Raw genomic sequence first — 25,101 nt, 5'->3', positions numbered from 1 at the left:
AAAAAACAAACAACTTTTTGCAATCACATTTTGAATGTTTTTAAGGTCATGTTTATTGAATATAATTTGCATAGAGTAATATTCGTCCCTTTTAGTGGCTAAAAACTAAAGCACACAGTTATATAACTATAACTACAGTGGAAATATGGAACAGTTCTTCTACCTCAGATGACAGTATATTGTTTCCATTCTTTTCCCCATGAAATCTGTTCTTTTTTGTACATTATTCTCTCTGATCCATTTAGTAACATTAAAAAAAAATATATTTACTTATTTGAGAGAAGAGAGAATGTGAGCACAAGCTAATGGGGGAAGGGGAGAGGGAGAAGCTGGCTCCCCCCTAAGCAGGGAGCCTGATGTGGGACTCAATCCCAGGATCTTGAGATCATGACCTGAGCCAAAGGCAGACACTTAACCAACTGAGCCACCCAGGCTCCTGCCATTTAATAACTTTTAAATTAATTTTTTCTACGTTTTGTTTTGTTTTGTTTTGTTGTTTTGTTTTGTTTTGTTTTTCCCTCCTGAATCATATGGACTTTAAGGATCAATTATTCCATCTGGTGATTCTCCCTCTCCCCCTGCAGGTTGCTGGTGTTCCTACAATTTGCAGGTCCGTAATTCCCCTGGTTTTTCCCTTGAGCGAGAGAGCAGGTTAGTAAGGTGGACAAAGTGTGTAGATGGCAGGTTCACATTAAGGTCATGAGCATGATACAGTCAGGCAGGACAAGGATACTGAAGAATCAAGTCAAGGCATCCTTACTTGGCTGGATGGTATTCCTATTCTGGGTAGAAGCTTCTTTTTTATTTCTTTCTCTTTTATGATTGTTATGGTGGTCCACAGTTTCTCAAGATATACTTGAGATATACTTCCCTTTTACTCCTCACTTGGAATCTTCCAAAGGCAGTTACTTCACTGTCTTCATAGGACAAGTTCCAGGTTTCAGGCTCTGGGGTAGGCCAACTGCTGACCTCTCCTGCAGTTTGTGAGTGTGTGTGGTCAGGAGCTCTCAGTTGGTTCACTGCTTCATTCACTATCATGGCACCAATGACTGGGAATTCCTCACCTGTTCTCTTCCACTAGTGCCTATTTCTTGTCTTCTAGCACTGTTACAGGTTTTGTGTTTCTGTCCTTCCTTCTTTTTCCTTTTTTCTCCCAAGCTCCCTACTTCTCTCCCTTCTTCTCTTCCTCCTTTACTTCCTTCTTTTTTGCATGTATACTATAATTTTGCTTTCAGTCCATTATCTGAATCTAGTCTTTCTTAATTTTGGATCCTCTATTTTTATAGTCATTAAGGAAGAAGTGTAGTGTAATGGTGGAAATTGTGTATTTTCACACCAGACAGCCTGATTTGGAATATCAGCTCTTTCATATGCTATCTGTGTGACCTTGGGCAGGTTGCTTTACTTTTCTGTGTTTCCGTTTCCTTATCTATAAAATATAACCATATTAGTGATTACAAATGATCTCACTTCTATGAAATTGTTTGAAGGATTAGAAGTGAATATGTGTAAGTCACTTAGAACATTGTCCAGCACATATTACTGTTTTATATATAGTTCTCTCTTTAATGTTATGATTTCAATTTTTTTGGTTTTATGGATTGTACCACCAATTAATTTTATTTACTTACTTCAAAGGTAAGAAAAACATTATTTATATAAAGATAGTTTTATAAGGTATTAATAATAACCTGAAACAACTAAAATGTTTAATAATTATACAATGAATAAGTAAACCACAGAATTTTAACTTGAAAATATGCTTGCTTTTAAAAGGCAAACATATGGAAAAAGTAGATTCATAAAATTTTTTATATGGAAAAAGAAAAAATTGAATACCAAATATATTTATACATTGATTCTGTATTTAACTTTTCTGGGTTTAAAGATTGCAATCGGAAAAGATTATTTTTTTACTTTCTTTGTTTTAACTTGGTTCATTGTTATTTTAAGGAAGATATAGAAAGGAAAAATTAAAATTCCTTTAACAACCAGGTCAGTTTTGAGATGCCTCTAAGCTGTTCCAGTTCCAGAGACAGACAATGTAGGCTGTCTGGAAGCAAAGCCTCAAATACCATAATTGCCACTGGGACCCACCCTAGTTTAAGAAAACAATTCTGAGACACTCTATTTTGCTTAAATGAAATAGCTCTTTGTGTCTGAACCTTTGAAGGCAGTCCAACCCACCTATATTACAACATTATACGTACAGTCAGAATTTCTAGCAAGTTTTCCAATGAAGGACAAAGCTTCATTGAAGCTTTCATTATAGGAATCTGAAGAAGTCTGGAAATGATGGTTCATATTAAACAATAGGTACTGGGTGCCTGGGTGGCTCATTCGGTTCAGCATCTGTCATTAGCTCAGGACATGATCCTGGGGTCCTGAGATCAAATCCTACATTGTGCTCCCTGCTCAGCAGGGAGTCTACTTCTCCTTCTCCCTATGCTGCTCTCTCTCTCCCTCTCTGTCAAATAAATAAATAAAATACTTTAAAAATAGGTATTACAATATTAATTAAAATAAAAATTAGGATATTGTTCATGAAAAATATTTTAGGTTTTCTTCTAGAGGCATGTACTGGGATAAGATGGGTGAAATGTTTGAGAGATTATTTCTTTCTTATATGATTTATGATCAGAAAATCAGTAAGATATTTTAAAGAATGTAAGCAGAGCAAAGAAAGCTAGGGATGTAGTCAACATGTGTAATTTAAATAAAATGTATTGTTTTGATAGTTATATTTTGAAAATGGTATAATTTTAACATTGAATAATCATTAACATTTTAAAAGTGTAACCATATCCACTGCTAGAGTTGAGTACATTTATATATGTAGTGTGACCTTTTAAAACTGAATTTGTAAACTAATCTACCAATCATAAAAGTAGTGTTATGCTCATCATTCATTAACATGTTGCTTAATTTTTGTGTTATAAACAAGCAAACAAGATGTTTAATTTTTTTCTTTTAGCAAATCGAATTCTGCACAATAATACTGATAAACCCTGATTTTTATACTTTTAAAAATTATGTTTGGAAAGATACACTACATTCTTCAAAAATGTCCCTCTGATATTTTCTTTCAGTTAACAAATTAAAAGAAAAAAAATGAAATGTGACAGCTGAGAAATATGAAAGAGTCTATTTACTAAAAACTAGTTTACAGATTGAGTTAAAATAATGAGATGAGGAGACTTCTGGCAGACACATAGGACTTGTTTACATTTTGATTGCAGTTTAATAATTTGCTGATTGCATTATAATCACAGCAATATTGCATTTTAATCACTTGCATACATTCGGTTAACTAAATTACTGCCTTTAAATCACAATTTGATTTTTGCTAATACATAACCAGTTCTTTTTCTGTCCCTGCTCCAATAAGGATCATAATCAGTAAGCATGGTTTTGAATCAATTCTTTTTGGTAAACTCCCTAGCCACATTCTGCTTCTTGCCTACTAACGACATTATCTTTCACACAAATGTGGAATAATGAGTAATGCTTCACAGAATAATGTATAATAAATTGGAAGCAAGCCTCATCTAGCATAAACCTGCAATATTCCTTGTGTGACTAAAAGCCACAATTACTGAAGCGGAGAATTGGCCCTGCTCTTCCCAAAATGGGTGTCTGTCTATCCTGGTGCTGAGGCTGCCTGGCGTCATGTGGGCCAGTGGCTGAGATGAGTCGCTACAGAATGGGACATAGGACATGTCACCAGACCCTTTAGATCTGCAAATGCTGTGGAAAGTTTTTTAAATGGCCTCCTCCCCCCAATTAATCAAGCATTTATTCATTTTTAGAAGAAAATATCATAAGAAAGCAAAAATAATTCATAATCCACTGCCCAGGTAATCTCTGTACCATATTAAAAATAAAATAGAGACAACCCACTTATGATAGAAAATTCAATAGTGCAATGTGTTTTGCAGTGAAAATAAATCCTTTCTATTAGTTTCTGCCTCATTCTCTTTCTACAAAGTCATAGTGTCTTTGAGATCCTTCCAGGAGGAGGAGTTGGGGAGGGAGGGACAGACACCCCTGGGATGATGGGGGATGAAGAAACAGAGGATTTGTCTCATGCCCTCTGACTAACCAGAGCCCCAGGCCAGGTTGCAGAGAGCCTAGCAAACATGGGAGACCCCAGGAAGCAGAACCAAGACTGGAGGGTAGGAACTGGGGTATTGGGTGGCACATGTGTTCAGGGGGTTGGGGGACCAGGTGGCCCAATTGGCTGAGAGTCAACCAGATGGGGTGAACTAGTTAGAACTCCAGAGCGGGGACCGAGGGCAGAATCATACACTGAAGACAAGGCAGATGGAAATCCTCTGAGGAGCCCATGAGGACAGGATGTGATGTGCTGGCCTGGTGCCATGTTTTACCTAAGTTTCTTGAGAGTCCAGGAGCCAACAGGTCAGACCATGAAAAAGATGACAGGAAGAAAGAATCTTTGAAAAGGGAAGATAACGAGTAAACCTGAAAGTGATGGGGTTAACTCAGGAGTAACTATATTTGCTGGCAAGATTAAGTTATTTCCACCACCAATGAAAATGGGCGTTTCAGAACTAAGCTAACTTCTGTAATAGAAAAGTTTTTTTTTTTCCTGTACATCTGTACTGTGATTTTCATGAATAAACCTGTTCTACTTGAATTTTATCACTTAATTCTCACAGCTTTAGCAATACCACTATCTCATTTTTATAGATATGGGAACTAGCACTTGGACTGATGATTTTACTGACTTATATAGCTCATGGGTTGTGCGCCCAGGTTTTGTTCTCAAATCCCCCAAGTTCAAAGTTATTTTGTCCACTAGGTCAAGGGATAGTCAGGAAACAGAAACCATACCAGTTATTTTAACAGAGAATTTACATACCAACTGTTAACTAGTATCCATGAAATACAAATTCAGAAAGGTCGACACTTTGTTTTTCAGGAAGCAGTTACCACTTGTTGGGCTGTGGGAACAAAGGGAAGTGTAACAACTTACACACTTGGAAAAGGGACCCTAAAGAACTGAGGAGGCCTTAAGAAAGGGAGGCTGCCTGACCATGCTGGTGTCTCTGAGCTCATAGAAGGCTCCAGGGGGCTGGACCCAGAGCTCTAAAGAGGAGGCAGCACCTGGGGCTGGTATCTCTGAAGAGATATGATGAGCTTGGATCTGTCAATCAACTGCTGCTGTTGGAACAAACTTGCACAACCAGAGTCAGGGAACATTGTCTTGGTGACAATGACAGGAAACAAAGGCTGAAACAAATAGGAAACAGGAAGTAGGGTGTCTCTTCTTCTTTCTTCAACCTTTGGCCATCCTCTTGTGTTCTGATTGGTGGAACCTAACATGGAGCCAGTGGGCAAACTATATGTGGTCTGCAGAGTCCCAACAGAGTTTAGAAGGATGGGTTCAAAGTTGAGAAAGTATATTTAATCACTGATACAGTCAATTTATAATTGCCTTTCCATACATTTTTGAACTTCCATACTCCATCCCAAACAACTCCATACATCTTCCTAATGAATTGCAGTTAACTTTTGTACAAAGAATTTCTCACTCTTTCCCCAAAGCAGAAACACACAAGGTGCCAACAGCGATGCTATGTATTTCCGGGTACTGTTAATCATTCTTTAAATTCTGTCACAGATCTATCTGAATACTCTGTTATCTATACACCAAATTGGAATGCTAACTATCACCAACAGATCTTGTATCAAATTAAGGGAAAGGAGAAGTAAGAAATTAGTTAATATGGGACACCTGGGTGGTAGTTGGTTAAGCATCTGACTCTTGCTTTTGGCTCAGGTCATGATCTTGCAGTTGTGGAATCAAGCCCCACATGGGGCTCTGCACTTAGCATGGAGTCTGCTTCAGACTCTCTTTCCCTCTCTCTCTCTCTCTCTCTCTCTCTCTCTCTCAATAAATAAATAAATAAACAAATAAAAATCTTAAAAAAAAAGAAAAAAGAGGAATTACTTAATATATACATATATGTAAAAAAGACAATAGTGCTACAGTCCAATGACTTTCCTCTTCCACTGATCAGTCTATGTTTCCTTGACAGGACCTGAGCAGGTTGGGATTACATACGTTGTGGGATGACCCAAACCTTCATTGCTAAACGCTCTGAATTATCAGTGGTTCTGCATTGTTGTTGCTTGAGTTTTCCTGTATTTTTTTCTTACAGGATATGGAAGTACAAAGAGGCCCTGAGTGAATCCCATTTCCCAGACACAATGCACTTTGCTTGCCCCATGAAGAATACAATTTCCCCAGAATCTTAGGAACAAATCACTGGGAGAGTAATTCCTTTCTTTGCCTGTTAGGTTCAGTGGCATGAGGATTCCTAAAGGCCAAATGGTTGTCACAACCTTCATTTCAATGGAATTATTATCATGGTCTGGTGAAAGAATTCTGTGAAGCAAGACCTTCAAACTAGCAAAGCTCAAAGTTTCAGGAATGGGAAGTGAAAATTTTATGAGTGAGTTACTAAGTATAAAAGTGAGAAGGGCCATTGCCATCTTCATCCCCCCTTGATTCCTGAATCAGTATATATTTTATGGGAGAAACTGTATCATTTATTCATCATAGATTCAAAGGATTTACTGTATTCTGTGAGCTACGAGCCTATGCTTCTAGGGTTGTTTTCTTCCAGTAGGCTCTTTTCTTGTTATATTAGTCTAACTGATTTAAGTGATGGTATCTATGATATTAGTTAATTCCATGGACTTAAGCTCATTTTCCATTGCAAAGATTTCTTTTTACTACTATTCTGCAGGACAGTTCTTGAGTGGGCCTGTAATTATGTAAACATTCACTTTCAGCTGGAGCCAGCATATTCAGTAAAAGTGTTGGGAAACCAGGCCCAAGTTTTCCCCTTCTCATTCAGTAGGTCATAAGGAATGTGCCCCCCACCCGCCCTGGGGCTGAGGCTCCAGGTATGGTTTGAAGGGAAGGAGGTAATACAGGAGTTGATGAAAGTTATCTTATCTATCTGGCCCTATAACTTGTATCTTTATGACTTAAAGATCAAGCAAGATATTAAGTCCTTTTCCACGTGATAATAAACTGTGGTTACCCATATCCAATCTCACGGTTTGTTGGGTTAGATAGCGGCGACTCATGACAGGTGCCTTAGTTCTTATGGTCACTTGATGAAGCATCATTAGATATTCAGCTTTCATTAGGGTTTAGGAGTAAACCAGAAGCTATTTCTTCAAAATAAAATCATTACTTGCAGAAGACTTTAATTTACTATGAAATATCAGAGATCTGAGCAATGCCTTCCCCATTTGTATTTTCCAGAGGCTTTGTACATCCACAGATGCTGCAAGTATAATTCTATCTCCTTGGTCAAAGGCCCAGGTAGGAGAGCATCTTTCACTATAGCCTAAACTTGCTGCACAACCTCCTCTTGCTCTGATTCCTGCCTTAAAAATGACAGGCATCTCATTCACTTGATAAATGGGTCAGAGTAGCATATTCAAATGTTATTACAAACAACCCACCAAAATCCAAAAGGCCTACCAGGCCTTATGCTTCTATTTCAGTGGTAGCCATTGCAAGACGTAATAACATGTCATTTTCTTTTATGAAATTGACATGCTTTAGGTCACCAGGTGCCAGAACATCACCGAAATGTTAGGGTCCGAAATTTTCATGGAGTATATCTCCTACATTCTGGTTCACAAGTTATCTTACTAAGGTATACAAAATACCTCTTATTCATTCAGTAAATTTTATTTAATGAATTTAATGAATAAATTTAATGAATAAATTTTATTTAATGAATGAAATCTTATTTCATTCAGTAAATTATCACAAAATCATCAATGCAGTGGCCCAGTGTGATACTTTGTAGAAAATCAAGATGATCAATCTCTCAGTGAGAGGTGTTAGGGGAGAAAGCAAGAAAGTTGATAAGGCCCTGAAATATGACTGAGAAGATGTTTTCTTGGTCCTACCTGGAAAAAGCAAACCACTTCTGGTGGTCCTCATTAACTAGTGTCGATAAAGGAGAATTTGACAAACCAATACTTACATATCCAGGGCTGCGTTATTTGCTTTAGTAAAGATAGCAGTGAGGAGGGGAATCTATAGTTATAACCATCATCTAATTATGTTTATGACAACCCAAGTCATTCTTGAACATTTTTTTCATCTTTTGCATAGAAAAAAGAGGCAAATTAGATGTAGGCATGTACCCTACATTTTTTAAGTCTTTGATGATGGCACAAATCTCAGCAAATCCCTTGCAAGTGTATTGTCATTGGTTTGTACACTGATAGACAGAGGAAGTCTTCAGGGCTTCCCCTTTGTCTTTCTTATCATAATGGACCTTGTTTCAAAAGTCAGAATGTCTATTCTAATCATACATTCTGCAAAACAGGCAGATACCCATAAGTTTGATTCACGAATCCATTGGTACACCATGATTCAGACTTTGGCCCAAACTTCATTTATCATCTCACCACTATAGGCCCCTACTTTCACTGGAATTCCATAATGGATTTTTTGGGGTGGGGGGAGGTGCCCACTAAATAGTGTTATTTCAGAACCAATGCTTAGTAATCCCCCAAAGATCTGGGTATTTCCCTTTTCTCCAAGATATAGTAACTTCATTAAATGGCCACAGATACCTTTGGGGGAGTATAAAAAAGGACTTATTTATACACTTGTATTTGTGCTGCAGGGTCCCTTCTTCAAGGGGATCTACCTACACTTTAGTCAAGGAACTCTGGGTTTGTGAATGGCTTACATATGGAACCTAGATAAAAGTTGGTGAACCTCCATTGTGGTGTCTTAAATCCAGATCCCGGCCACAAGCCTGGAAATATTCCATTATAGAGATCAAGTAATATTTTAGTAGGCTGTCACCCTCTTTCATCGTAGGGACACTATGGTCAATTAGCCACTGACAAAGATTCCAGTGGGCCAAAACCTGTTCATGACTACCTCATCCCTTTCCCATTATGATTAGTGTAACTTCTTTGTCTTTGGAAGTTAGGCACTGTCAGTTGAACTCTGCCATTCTAGGACTCTGTCACTTACACCCTTTGAAATTGGGGAGTCCACCTCAATGGTGGCATTTTCTTCCTTGATACCTGGTGTACAGAGGGCAGTCAGCACAGAGCTTTGCAAAGATGCTGGTATCCCACTCCTTAACATATTTCTCAATGTCTTAATATTGGGAAGGTCCTCTGGTTCCTCTCAGGGAATGTAGTGGATAGATGGATATACAGGTCATAGAGTGATAAATTCACACTAATATATTTGTTTCTCTAAGCTACCATTATGTCCAGGGTTCAACCAAATAACTGATGGTGAGCGTATAGCATAACACACACAGTTGTTGAACCACTATGTTGTGCACCTGAAACTAATATAATATCATGTGTCAACTATGTTCAAATAAAACAACAACAACAACAACAACAATACCAACAAACCCAATAAATTGTCAGAGCTATCTACAACAGCACAAGCTAGCACATTAAATCCCAAATCTCAGGGCACCTGGGTGGCTCAGTGGGTTAAGCCTCTGCCTTCGCCTCGGGTCATGGTCTCAGGGTCCTGGGATGGAGCCCTGCATCGGGCTCTCTGCTCAGTGGGGAGCCTGCTTCCCCCTCTCTCTGCCTGCCTCTCTGCCTACTTGTGATCTCTGTCTGTCAAATAAATACATAAAATTAAAAAAAAATCCCAAATCTCTGGCAGGTGCACCCATTTTAATAATTCTGGCTCTGTATGGTGTTTTAATATATTTTCCTTGATATAAGACCATGAGACTCCATTCTCATACAGATTCCTCAGCTTTCTGATGACAAAAATTACCAAAATCTTGCAATTAGTTTGGTGCATGAACTATTTCCTCCAGTCAGATTTTGTTTTTCTCCCCCTGGAGATGCTGATACCTGACATCAACTTTGGATCTTGTGGCAACAATAGATAGCTGAGTTGGATCTTAAGGAAAATAGGACTCCCCTCATGTGGAAACTATCCTAGATGAGCTTATTATGCATCTTTAAATAAAGGAAGGCTTTACTTGATTCGTGTTCTGGAGGGCAAGCGGTTTTGGCCAGAATGATGCTTAATTTTATGCATCAATTCAACTGGGCCACAGGATGCCCAGATATCTGTTCCAATATTTTGGGGTCTTTCTGTGAGGGTGTTTCTGAAAGAGATTAGCATTCGACTCAGTGAAGTCAGTAAAGCAGATTGCCTTCCCCCATGTGGGTGGGCATCGTTCAACCCACTGAGGACCTGAATAGATCAAAAAGGCAGAGAAAGGTTGAATGAACTCTGCCTGTCTTCTGGAGCCCTAACTTCAATCTTCTCCTGCCCTCGGTGCTCCTTGTTCTCAGGGCTTCAGACATGAACTGGATTCCCACCATTTGGTTAAGACATTATTTACCCCATTTTATGTATCAATACAGTGTTAGAGGTAGTTGTCTTCCAATATCCATCTCATCTTCTTCCTAAGGAGTATAATTCTTACTACATTTGCGACTATCAGTGTATCTAGTTAAAAGCTTAAATTTCTACACTTTCTTAAAACTAGGTGAAACCATGAGACTACATTCTATTTCCTGAGATGTAATTGGAAGTGTTGTGTGGGAATTCTGGGAAGTACATTAAAGGAACCTAACTTGGTTGGGCTTCTGACCCTCTCCTTTTCATTCTGCTTCCTCCTGGACTACAAAAGTGATGGCTGGGGCTCTGGACACAGTATTGGATTATGAGGTGATCTTAGAAAGAAGCCATGGACCCAGAACTTGAGAATGAAAGAACAGAAAGAAAAAGTTTCAGGAATCCCAAATGAATGTGGGAGTTTATGTGTGATAGAAATATATGTCCATCTTGTTTAAGCTAGTCATTTTGGATTTCCTTTTTATGTATGTAGCCAAGCATAATCTAAAACACTTTATGGATATAGGATTCCAGAAAGATTAAATAAATTGCCTCAAAACATGCAATTTGTAAGTAGCAGAGCCAGTATACAAATCTAAGATACAGTCTTTTTCTGTTTGTAATAAAGTATTATGCAATAATGTATAGTAATACATACTATATTTATACCAATTCATATAATTTCATTGACTCAGTTCACTTGCAACAACTTTAGCATAATTTATGGTACTTAAATAAACTAATAAAAAACAATGTTACTGTATATTAGGTTCAAAGCAAGGTAAGACTTTTTTTTATTTTTAAATAAACAGGTAAATTTAAAATAACAATAAATGTTTAAATAACAAGTAAATTTAAAACAGTGTTTTACTTTGATGCAGTTGCATATTGGATTTCAATCTTCCTAAATTGGCTAAAATTTGTTTTGTGTCCTATCATATGATCTATTCTGGAGAATGTTCTGGGTGCATGTAAGAAGAATGTGTGTTCTGCCGCTGTTGGATGGATGTTCTGCTGTTGGACGTGCCTGTTAAGTCCATTTGTTCTAAGGCATGATTCAAGTCCAATATTTCCTTGTGGACTTCCTGTCTGGATCATCTATCCCTGCTGATAGTGGGCTATTGAAGTCTTCTACTATTATTGTCTTGTTGTCTTACTTCTCCCTTAAGATCTGTTACCATTTGCTTAATATATTTTGGTGCTCAGGTGCTGGGAATGAATGTATTTACAATTGTTATACCTTCTTGACATATTGATCCTTTTATCATTATATGATGACTTTCGTTGTCTCTTGTTACATTTTTTGGCTTGAAGCCTATTTTGTCTGATAAAAGCATGGCTTTGCCTCTCTTCTTTTGTTTTCTGCTTGCATGGAATATTGTCTTCCATCCCTTCATTTTGAGCCTATGTGTGTCATTAGTGCTGAAATGAGTCTCCTGAAGGCAGCATAAAGTTGAATCTTGCTTTTTTACCCATTCAGCTTCTCTGTGCCTTTTTATTAGTGGCATTCAATTCCTTTACATTTAGGGTGATTATTAATAGCTCCATTGTTTCTTTTTTCTTCTGTTTCTGCCTTTGTGAGTTGGTGGTTTTCCATGGTGATTTTCTCAGTCTCCCTCTGTTTCATGTTTCATGTCTCTGGTCTAGATTTTTGTCTTGTGGTTGCCATAAGGTTTGTATAAAACATCTCACAAATAAAATAGTCCTTTTTCTGCTGGCAGACATCCTTTTCATCTCTTTTTGTATTTTAATGTCATAAATTATCTCTTTTTATGCTGTGATTTTGTTCCCAAATTGTAGTAGCTATAGTTATTTTTAATGTTCTTTTCCTTCAACCTTTATGCTATAATTAACACCCTATTCTAAAATACAGTTACAGTTTTAAAAGTTTGACTGCCTATTTATCACCTTAATTAAAGTTTGTGCACTTATGTTTTTTCATGTAAGTTTGAGGAGCTCCTTCCAACATTTCTTGTATGGCAGACCCAGTGGTGGCAAACTCCCTTAGCTTTCAATTGCCTTGTAAAGCCTTTACTTCTCCATCATATCTGAAGGATAACTTAACTGGATGAGTCATTCTTAAAAGAAATTTTTAAAATTAGAATATTTTTGATGAATAGTTTTTATCTTTCAATAGTTTAAATACATCATTCTACTCTCTCCTGGCCTGTAGAGTTTCTGATGAATATCTGCTGATGGCCTGATGAGAGCTTTTTTGTCAGTTACTTTCTTTCTTTCCTTGGCTGCCATTAAAATTCTTTATTATTGACTTTTCACAGCTTCATTGTAACATGTCTAGGAGAAGGTATTTTTGCATTGAGGTAATAAGGCATTCTCTTAGCTTTATGGACATAGATACCCAGTTTCTCCCTTAGGTTGGGGAAATTATCAGCCATTATTTCTTTAAATAACCTCTCTGATCCTTTCTCTTCTTCTCCTTCTGGTATACCCATTAGTCTTTTGTTGACTCTCCTAATGAGTCTGATAGTTCTCAGAGGATTTCTTCACTTTTTAAAAATTTTTCTTCTGTCTCTTGCACCTGAATCATTTCTAGATTCCTATCTTCCAGATTACTAATTCTCTCTTCCATCTGATCAGCTCTGTTTCCAATGCTTTCTAACACATTCTTCATCTTGTTTATTGAGTTCGTTAGCTCCAGGATTTGTTTGGATCTCTTTTAGCATTTTAGTCTCCTTGGTAAAGTTCTCCTGTTGACTAATTTTTTTCCTGAGCTCACTGAATTGCCTGAGTTTTATTTTAGCGTTTTGAATTTTTTCACAACAGCTGTTGAATATGAGTTCAGAATATTCCATGTCTCTGGTTGCTGAACATTTTTCTTCGTTTTATTTTTGTGATACTGTATTACTGTGATTTTTTCTGCCGTTTGATGGGAAGGGTCTCTGCCGCTGAGCTTGAAATAGTGAACGCTTTTCTTATTTAGGTAAGGTTTTGTTCCCTGGAATTCTGACAGTTCAACAGGTTGGCAAATAGAAGCCTTTCTTTTGTTTTCCAGTAGGTGGCGCTTTAGCTCCAGTTTTTAGTTTCTCTTATTTGAGCTGTGTGGCCTCTGAATTTCTGAGCTGGCATAAGGAAAAGAAAAACTGATAAAATTGTTTTTAAAAAAGAGTATTTGAACAACAACAAAAAAGAAAGGCTGTTTGCAGAGTTGGGGGAGGCATGTGCTTAGCCCTTGGGGCTTTGGGTGTGCCCACCACCTAATGGGCGATCCTCAAGCAGGGGAGTCCCAGAGGTCCTGGGAGGGCCTCTTGCTGAACCCCAGGGCTGACAGCAGCAGGCAATGTGTTCCTGAAGAGCGCTTGGTGGGCCTTTCTCTTTTCCTGCCTTTCCCCTGCCATGGAGAGCTCCTCTCAGAAATCTGGGCACTATCGAAGAGCAGCCCGACCCTCCAGCTGCAGCCTGAGCTACCAGACAGACGTCCACTCGCCATTTTTACCCTCCACCTTCTTTGCGGGGGTTTACCATTGCTGCTGCTGCCTCTGCCACCTCTGGTACTACCGCCACTGTCCCGCTCCTGCCACCGCCGCGCCTGCCTCCTCCGCGCGGCAACCCCCCCGCCCCCACCACGTTGCCATCCAGATTCCTCTGTCTCTGTAGCCTCCACGAGGTCCAATCCACCCGCCTGCACAGATGGATCTCTCAGGTGTCCGGGTGGATGTCGAGCTAGTTGGCAATGGAAGGGGAGGCACAAAAAGAATGACTCACGTGGCCATGAAGCTGATGTCCCTCCGAGACAGTTTTTCTTGAAAGTTTGAACCATCATTTTCCAGATCACAGATTGCGTTACATTTTTAACTAGGACCTCTGTTTTCACCTCAGCTGTGAGTTTCGTCTTCACTAGCTTGCACTGACTGCAGTTCACGAAAGAATGCAGCTATAGAAAGGTCCAGAAATTCCGTGATTTTCCAGATCCTGCTGCATCTGGCATAGACCAGCTAGAGCAGCCCTGTGACTGCATTTCCCCACGAGGCTGGAGGCTGTCAAGGACCTCGAGGCCCCTGTTCTCCCTGCCGGGTGGCTGTGCACTGTGCAAAGTCTTCCGAGCAGGAGGCTTAGAAAGCACAACTGAAGGAAACAGAAGAAGCACCGTGATCATTCTTTTCCTCAGAAGTCACCTGTGTCCTTTAGACTTTGAGGCAGGGTAGGGTTTTTTTTTTTTACTGACTTATTAGCATTTATTTTATATTGTAAATAATAGTGTGGAAATAAAAAAATCTGGGAAGACCACATGTTAGAAAATGTAAATCTAAACCAAAATGATAAAAGACATTTGATTTAAACCTTCCTGGGCATGTTGTCTTCTTTTTCATTTACATACTCACTCTTAAGCCATCTGAGGTATGATGATGTCTTAATAATTAATATAGTGAATTAGCATAATTAATATAGTTATAACCTAATGAATTAATCTTTATATTTTGTTTAACACTAAAACTTATATTTGTGAGTTAGGCATATAATGATTAAAAGTTATACCACTAAATCCCTGATTTAATTAGTATTCTCTTAACTTGAAAGGTATAGTTGTTAGGTAATAAAAATTCTAAATTGAGATCATTTAGTCATTTCGAAGAAAAGGACACTTTCTTTGGTCCTATACTATATCATAAAGTCTCCAAAAAAGAGTTATTCAAAATAGGTACATTGCATGGGAAGTTTTATATGCTAGTAATTCAATTTTTAGCTAAAGGCTACTTTTACACAGTAATGGTATGTAATAATACCACCACTGATTGTTGAGGCTTTTGAAGATGTTGAGGATGGAAAGGAGAGAAATAGGAATATCATAGGAAGGCTTAGGATGCCTGAAAGCCACAGGTAAGGATGCATCTGGAAGGATTTATGTGCAAAACATTTCACATAGAAGCCTGCAGACCTGGGACACAGCCCTGGGGGCAGGGGGTATTGATTGTCTCTGGGCTTGGGTGACCAAATGGTAGACAACCTAGCTTAGGACATTTCTGAGAATAAAAAGGAGTCCCTAAATTAAAAAAAATTTTTTGAATTATCAGTATGTTGACTGACACATTGATTTATTAGAGCAGCCAGTCTATAAAATAATTACATTGAAAAATCATTTTGCAAATACCTATTCTTTCTAAAAAATGAAAATAGCATGTATTGAAGAAAAATTTTAAAAGACTTTATACTGATTATCTGGTCATTAAAATAATAGAATCTTCTTCCTATATTAAAATACTGTAATGCTTTATATTAAAATACTTTTTTTTAAAAGATTTTATTTATTTATTTGACAGACAGAGATCACTAGTAGGCAGAGAGGCAGGCAGAGAGAGAGAGGGAAGCAGGCTCCCTGCTGAGCAGAGAGCCTGATGCGGGGCTCCATTCCAGGCCCCTGGGACCATGACCTGAGCCGAAGGCAGAGGCTTTTAACCCACTGAGTCACCCAGGTGCCCCTATATTAAAATACTTTAATCAACTTTTAAGATATATCTCTTTTTTAAACACTATAATTTTTCTGAATTTTAGAATTTTTCTAAATTCTAGAATTTTTCTGAAAAAAATTTTCAATACAGTTATTATTTAAAATTATTAAAAATAAAATAACCTGCAGTCTTTTTCAAAGTTCCATTTGGAGTTAATAAGTGGGAATGATTGGTATTTTCCATTGACTTCTTTCTATGGACCGGAATACTTTTAATTGAAGAAACTCTCCACAGACGTTGAAGTGTTTAGCAATAGCAGAGTAAATTCTGCCATGTGGAAGATACCAGTTTGGGGATGGTAATACAGAACGTTCTGGGTGGAGTGGAGACCTGGAAACAATGTTGATCTTATTAAGTTAAGAAAACTGTGAGGCAGAGAAGCCTTTGGATTCGGTTATGATGCAGACCTAATTCACAGTGTGTCCACACCAGCTGTGGTGGTGTTCTGACATGAAGAGAAGCTGCAGCTGTGCAAATGTGCAAGAATTTGTAAATAGGACAGTTTCGGAGTGCATTTTATTTAATCCACACCTGCCTGCATATGTCCTTGGAAGGCAGGTGAAGTAAAATTGCTTCTGGAAAGGGTAAGGAAAAGACATGAGTTATTGAAAGAGTTTCCCACACGTCAGCCTCTGTTCCCCGTGAAATGTGTCTCCTTTACCACTAAATGAGAACACAACAGAAGCTGGAGTTGTACCATGCAGATCTGCAAAGCTCATCCCAGCTTATTTTAATGCAACTATTAGTACCACTTTGTTAAAAAAATAAAAAATCCAGGAGAAGTGCCACACTGGATCTTTCCATAAGGACACCAGGCATAATTTAAGACTGTTCTGGGCAGACCAGGACAGATGGCCATCCAACTCATGTTATAGATCAGTACTCTCCAATAGAAATAATAAGACATATTAGATAGGTGACTTAAAATTTTCTAGTAGTCACATTTTAAAAAAAAGACACAAACAGGTGAAATTATCTTTTACCCAGTATCTCCAAAATATTATAGTTGTAAAGGTAATTGGCATAAAATCGTTGATGAGGTATTCCGTATTTTTCTTTTTTTGTACTGTCTTTGAAATCTGGGGTGTATTTATAGTTAGAGTTTCTTTCTCTTTGGACTAGCCACATTTCAAGCGCTCAACACCACCCACTGTGTTGAAAACCATTTCAAGTGCTCAACACTACCCACTGTGTTGAAAACTATGTCTATAGATGGTAAAGCCATGGCTGTAAATGTGCTTGGACACACCTGAAGTTGTACAGCTGGTGAGAAGCAGAATGGGTTTTGAACCCAGGTCTGGTGATGCCAATATTGGTGTTCCTTCCACTCTTCTCTCCAGAGGCAAATTATCGCTCAGCCTTGGGGATGAGGGGCCTCAACTTGATCAGTGCACCCCAGTGTTTCCTAAGCCCACCTTGACAGAGCTGGCTTTTCCTTCCTTTGTCTTCCTTCCTTTCTGGCCTGGTCACTGGAACTGATTTTCTGCATGGGAGGGCAGTTGACGACACCAGGGATCACAGAATGGTGAGAATCAGTGTAAGGGAAGGGGCCGGCCAGCTCAGGAGGGCATCCACATGGCCAACAGGGTAGGCAGGTGGGCACCCTGGCCCTTTTGGGGGTGCAGGGTGGGGATGTATGCAGGACAGTCTGTGTGAGGCCCTCCCCTTGAACACAACTTGAGTGCAGTGGGATTAGGGTCCTGTCTTCCACAGGGCAGTTTTGGGAATTATTTTGTTTTATATATACATGTATATATATGTGTGTGTGTGTATAAATATAAAAAAATTTATTCAGGGTCTTTGAGATATAGGAATCCCTTTGAAATTCAGAGACCATCTGAAGGGTACCCAAATATCAGTTGATTATTTTTTAATGGTGGGTTGATAACTGTCATTTGCACATGGTGCTTTTTCCTTCTGAGGGATGATACCGGAAGACAGAAGTCTGCATTACAGAGCTTCATATTGAGTAGAGAATGAAAACAGAAGTTGTTTCATATGCTGGGGGTAAAATCTCCCCAAGCTAGGTGTTGTAGGTTGAATTGTGTTCCCTTCCTCTCATGTTGAAGTCCTAGCCCCCTGTACCTCAGAATGTGTCTATATTTGGAGGCAAGGTCTTTAAAAGTGGTAATTAAAGTAAAATGAAAACATATGGGTTTTTCTAATCCAGAATGACTGGGGTCTGTATAAAAGGAGGAGATTGGGACACAGGTACACATGGACGGAAGACCATGTGAGGACCTAGGGAGAAGGCAACTGTCTGAGAAACAAGGAGAGAGGCCTCGAGAGAAGCCAACCCCACTGACACCTTGATCTCAGACTTTCAGCCTCCAGACTGTGAGAAAACAAATCTCTGTTGTTCGTGCCACCCAGTGTGTGGAACTTTGTTACCTCAGTCCTAGCAAACTAATGCTCCAGGGTGGACGCTGAATCACTCACATCTGTTTTTCTGGGTTTCTCTCTAGATTGAGGGTCACTGGACTGAAATGCCTCCGTTTTGGATCAGTCTGACCTGGTGACACATTTTTTTTTTTATTTGGATTTACCTTTTCTGGATTCCTTTCATACCTTCATTATCACACCCAATGTATTAAACTTACTCTCTCATGATTTTCATTATTTTTGTGTGGCCAGAGGCAATAGTAGAAATACATAAAGAGTTAAAAATGATAAATCAAGCTAAAAACTGTTAAATGATGAATGTCCCATCCTCAGACCTTTCCAAATGGTGATGGATAAGGCCAGGTGTAATGTTCCAGATCTAGGACTCACCCAAATGCCTTCTGGAATATGGTGGTGGAATGAGTGGCCTCTCCTCTTCTCTGTCACCCTGGAGTCCATGGCCTGGCAACAGGACACCCTTCAGGCCTAAGGACACAGACTGATGTCCGGGCCCACCCTCTGGAGAGTAGACCCAAGGAAAAGAAGTGCAAGTCTCTGAAAAGGAGCAGGCACATTGGGAAAGGAATTCTGTTCTCATGCTTAGATTGTGGGGATGAGGGACCCAAAGGAGGGCCTATAGGGCAGGCCCAGGGTCTGAGTCCTTTTCACCTGGATCTAGTGATGGGGATGCATTTCAGTTTAGTCTGCTTCAGAAGTAAACTGACAAGGGCACCTGGATGGCTCATCAGTTCAGTCTGTCTTCGGCTCAGGTCATGATGATTGAGCTCAGCATCAGGCTCCCTCTTTGCTCAGTGGGGTCTTCTCTCTCTCCCTCTGCCCCTCCCCCTGCTCATGTGCACTCTCTCTCTCTCTCAAACAAATAAAATCTTAAAAGAGAAAAAAAGAAATTGACAAGTACTTAGCTCTCATTGGACAAATGAGTTCTAATTCCTGCAAATATTTTCTTGGCATGACTTGAGATATATGAGCTTAACTGGTTCACTTTCACTGTTGTAGCAACTTTCTGCCCTTCGGTCTCCTAACAAACATAAACCCTGCAATTGGGCAGCCCCAGACCCTACTTCGTGTGCTGCATTCGAAGCAACCAGACTTCCTCCCCACAGGGCTGCCTTACCAGCACAGCCCTTCTGCATGGCTCAGTCACCTCCCTTCCAAACTCCGTCCACAGCAGCACCAGGAATCATGGACTCCTGGGCCAGGTCAAGACCCAGTTCTCCCTTGTCACCTTGTCACCTACACAACCAGCTGAAATCCAGAGCCTCCTGCAGTGCATTTCCTTGTTAGGAAGGAAAAGCGGGTTGAATAAATTTCAGTTTAAATTATTGAGATTATGTACCTCTTTACATTTTGTTCTCTTTTAGTTTGTGAAAGATTGGGAATTTTTTTCATTGGGTATTCAAGTAATTTATTAATGTATTTATATATTTTACTAGAGCTGTAGCTTTTATAAGGCAGAACAAACACTTTTAGATGTTTTTAACACATAAGAAAATGCTGTTTCCTATATGATTAATGGCCTTCTTAAAATCTTTGAGACTTTTGTAGTTCATCATGACAAGGTAGTTAATGAAAATTAATCTCCTGAGAAAAAGATTGTTTATAACTTTAAACAAACACAATTTTGTACAACCAATGTGCATAAAATGTAGTTTCTTGTAACAATCAGAATCTTAAGGTTATAAACCCTTGAAATTATTAAGTTGAACCTTTTATTTTTTCACTTTTTTTTTTAAAGATTTTATTTATTTATTTGACAGAGAGAAATCACAAGTAAGCAGAGAGGCAGGCAGAGAGAGAGGAGGAAGCAGGCTCCCTGCTGAGCAGAAAGCCCGATGAGGGGCTCGAACCCAGGACCTGGGATCATGACCTGAGCCGAAGGCAGCAGCTCAACCCACTGAGCCACCCAGGCGCCCCTTCACTTTTTTTTTTTAAAGATTTTTATTTATTTATTTGACAGACAGAGATCACAGGCAGGCAGAGAGGCAGGCAGAGAGAGGAAGGGAAGCAGGCTCCCTGCTGAGCAGAGAGCCTGATGTGGGGCTCGATCCCAGGACCCTGAGATCATGACCTGAGCCGAAGGCAGAGGCTTTAACCCGCTGAGCCACCAAGGCACCCCTTTTTTCACTTTTTTAAAGGTTGTATTTATTTATTTGACAGAGGGAGAAAGTGAGAACACAAGCAGGTGGAAAGGGAAAAGCAGTCTCCCTGCCAAGCTTTTGCTGAGCTTGGACTCAGGGCTCCATCCTAGGACCCTGGGATCATGACCTGAGCCGAAGGCAGACACTTAACAGACTAAGCCACCCAGGAGCCCTATGGGGAGCCTTTTATTTTTATGAAATTCTTTTTTTTTTTTTTGGCTGGGGCACCTGGGTGGCTCAGTCAGTTGAATTGTGTCACAATTCAAAAAACCAGCTCTTGGTTTTTGCTCAGGTAGGTCATGATCTCAGGGTCGTGAGATTTAGTCCCACATGGGGCTCCATGCTCATGTTGGAGTCTGCTTGAGATTCTCTCTCCCTCTTTCCTCGGTTCTTCCTGCTCATGCTCTCTCACTCTCTCAAATAAATAAATAACTAAATCTTAAAATTTTTTGTCCTTTTAATGAGCTAACAGAAGGAAAGAGACACACATAGACAAGCTAGAGATTTAACCTATTTTTTAATAATAACGAATAAATTGTAAACAACTTTCCTTCTTTTCTCTCTAAACAAAAAGTAATGGTCAGTCTACCTTTTTGTATTGCTAAAAGCACATTTGTCAAGGTTTTCAGATGAGAAACTTGTGATTCTTAGTTTTAACTATGATTAAAATCAAGACTGAGTCAGAGAATTTGGGGCCCATAATCATCATCATCACCTTTTTTTAGATCCTTAGCCATTACAATGTATTTATTTAAAAGAACTGTTTCCTTGCCATTTCTGTGGATAAGGCACAGAAAAGTCCTTTATGTATTACATAACATGTGTATGACTATTATTCTTCCATAAGTTTCAACTTTTATATTGTTTTGCTGAAAAATTTTCTTTAACTGGGTTGACTCCAACATCTGAAAAAGGAAAGGGAGCTTGACATGAGAAATTAGCAGCCATTCTAATCTGACCCCTGGTTTTATGATTTAGCCTCCTAAATGGATCTTGGGTCCACCTCCTCACTGCTAAGGCCATGCTCTTGTTCAGGGATTCCTATGAAGTGAGATGCACAGCAGCGTGATGAGGTTATTTAATCGTTACTGACTCATGCAGAAAAAGTTACTCCCTTTCAATCCTTCCAATTATATAAAGGAAAGATCTCGATCTGGAACTATAAAAATCACCATCCTCAGGCTGGGGTCCTTACTTGGCAAGGATGCCTACCTAGGACTCAAGAGTGTGATTTTGTTTCCTTGAATGTATTTTTCTACCTATGTTCTATTTATGACAAGTAATACTGTCATGCCATTAATAAGTTTCTTTTAAAAATGAGTTACTAAAAAATGTTAAATTAGGGGCACCTGGGTGGCTCAGTGGGTTTAAGCCTCTCCCTTTGGCTCAGGTCATGATCCCAGGGTCCTGGGATCGAGCCCCACATCGGGGTCTCTGCTCAGCAAGAAACCTGCTTCCCCCCCCTGCCTGCCTCTCTGCCTACTTGTGATTTCTGTCTGTCAAATAAATAAATAAAATTTTAAAAAAAAGTTAAATTAAAGCCTGTATTTACTCTCTCCATAAAAATTGCAAAGATGGGAGCTAATCATTCATGTGTAGAAAGCACTATTCTAATTCAAACCCTTATGAACTCTCATAGACTGTTGTAAGGGCTGCTTATGTGTTCTCCTTGCCTTCATTGCCTCCACGTTACGCCAACACTGCATCACTCTAAAGCGTAAATATGATAGTTACTGTCTTGCTTCAGTGGTTCCTCCATAGCCTGTGGAAAATCTAGACTCTTCGGCACGGTATGCCTATAAGGTGTTCAACATCTGAGCCCATCTCTTGCCATCATTCCTTCCTGTGTGCTCCATGCTTTAGCCATGCCAAACCACCTGAGGCCTTGATCATGACAAAGACATGACGAAGACAAGTCTCTACATCTTTGTAGATACGTTATGTTTCTGCTAAAAGCAGTTCCCTCCACGTACGTGTAGAATGGGGGAGAGGATGTATGATTCTGGAAGCTAAATGTAAAAGAGGAAAGAAGACTTTTTTCATCACCAACACTGGGCTAAGTCCCATTCTTAAAACAAGGACTTGGGAGAAGAGTTTTTCTAGCAGAGATATTTGATAGGGATGAAAGGGATACCCGTGTTAGAGCTGAGGGCAAAAGTCGCCTGTTAGAGTTTGAAATGAACCGTTGATGGGAGGGCAAAAGCAGATGAGAATGTCATTTCAAAGCTGCCTCTTGTTCTATCTTTCGCCAGAAGTTAGACTTTCATTCCTTTTGGGGTGAAGCCAAGTTTATTCTGGAAAATCCACTCGTGTGGGTTCTGTAGTTGTATTTATGGAGTGTAGTGGTTCAGAGTAAGTATTTGGCAGCCTGAGTGGCAATCGTTTCTCTGTCTCTCTGTAGGTGTGTACTTTGGGTTTTGTGAGGATTAATTGAAGTGGCTAAAGTACTTAGCACAGTGCTTGGGCACACAGTGAACGCCACAGAGCTATTTGCCAATCTCTTATGTGTCATCACAATATTGGCAAAGGCAGAGAGATACAGAGTTTGGGCAGAGGCCACTGGCGCATCTATGCGTCCACTCACTGTCACTCTTCCCTGGTTTCTCCTGGAGTGTTCTGAAGCAAACAGAAGACATTATACCATTTTATCCACAAATATTTCATTATATGTATAAGACCAGTATATCTAATATGTAATTGAACAGCTGTGAAGTGTTTTACCCAGTAGACTTTTTTTCTTTTTTAAGATTTTATTTATTTGACACAGAGAGAGAGAGACAGCCAGAAAGGGAAGACAAGCAGGGGGAGAGGGAGAAGCAGGCCTCCCGCTGAGCAGGGAGCCTGATGTGGGGCTCCATGATCCCAGGACCCTGGAATCATGACCTGAGCAGAAGGCAGACGCTTAATGACTGAGCCATCCAGGCACCCCCACCTGGTAGACTTTTAAACAAAATCTTTATTTAAACTTTCTTTGTCTAGCCTGCTAGATTTTTAGGTGGTAGATTTTAAACTTTTCACTCTATTTCTTACCATATATATGTATATAGTGATACATATATATCACATACATATATAGTAATATGTACATATTGCATGTAAAATATAATTTTATATATTTATATAATATATAATAATTCCTCCGGATTAAATTATGAGATCAAAGAATATGAACTTTTTAAAGACATTCACTTGCTACATATTCCTGTTTTTCAACACTTAAAATGCACATTCGGTATTAATAAATGTTCTACTCTTACAAGCAACATGAGCATTTAGTCTGTTTCATTCAGTGTTTCAATTCCAACATCTAGAGCAATGCCTGACACAAAATAATGCCAATAAATGTTTACAATTGAATGAATGGTGCTCCTTTTCCATCATTCCAGCTTTCATTTGTTCATTTGTTCATTTGTTTGACAAATACTTATCGAGGACCCTCTATGTTCCAGACATCGTGCCAGGTTCTGGGGGTAGAGTAGTAAATGATATTTCCCCCACTTCTGTCTTCAAGGAATTAACCTCCCCATTCAGTATTCTGGGCTGTGTTGCCTTAAGGAAGGTGCATTGCTGGTGCCAACCCACAGACTCTTGGTCTGTGAGGAGATCAGCCTGGGAATTGAGAGCGATCATGTAGAAACAGGTATGGTAGTATGATAGTAATTTTATATTTTGTGAATATAATAATAAAAATTCTTTTGTATTTTGAATGTATTTCTTAAAAATCTATTTTTAAAAATTCCTAGTAGTTTATTTTTATTATATTTTGCAAATGCATTTATCAAAGAAGGGGGAAAGAACGCTAGTCCTTCACTAAAGATAGGGTGGGAAGCAATGCTCTGCTCTATTTCAGTGCAGGAAGAAAAGACTAGAACTTTTCACCTTTTTTTTTTTTTTTTAATGTATCATGAGTAAGTAAAGCAACTGGGCTACAACAGTATTAAGTTCCAATGAAGACTGTGTTCTTGTGAGTTTTCTGTGTCTGGTCTCTTTTCAAGCACACTTGCAAAGCCTCCTGGGAGAATAACCAGGGAGCTATAATCCACATGGTCAAGAGTGTCATGTTATCTCTGTTTGCTTTCAGCATATTGCAGTGTTGTATAGTTTGGTTGGGCCTAGTTAAATGTATTTGCAGATTACATTCTCCGTTATTAACTAAACCACCACGGCAGAATGAGCAAGAGACTAAAAATATTCCTGCAAAGAAATCAAAAATTAAAATAATGGCACCAACATGAACATACACTAAAAACTAAAAAGTGTCAGAGAAGTTGCTTTTATAACTAAAAAAAGCTCTTTATCAGTCATATTGCAAGGCAAAAAATTTTAAAAAAAGACAAAAAGACATCTGACAATGAATCACACAACAACGGAGGTTATGAAGAAAAAAAGTTGAAAAATGTATTTACAGTGTAATAATGAGCCTCAGCTTAGTATCTTGACAGATATATTAGTGATAGCACAGAGGCATCGTGAGAGTACAGTCTTTACAAAGCAGGCATCCGTACGTGAAGACAAATCCCTACATCTGTGTTGACATGTTAGTAAAGATGGAATCTCTGTCACAGTCACTCAGTGCTGCTTGTTTGTTGTTAGAAAAAAAAAATTTAGAAGCCCCATAAAGAAGAGAAAATCTTCAATATTATGTTTTCCAGACAAACATTATGATTTTTTTCTAGACAGCCTTTTCTCT

Source organism: Lutra lutra, chromosome 4 (assembly GCF_902655055.1).
Source record: "Lutra lutra chromosome 4, mLutLut1.2, whole genome shotgun sequence".
Lineage (NCBI taxonomy): Eukaryota > Metazoa > Chordata > Mammalia > Carnivora > Mustelidae > Lutra > Lutra lutra.
This window is presented reverse-complemented; position numbering follows the sequence as displayed.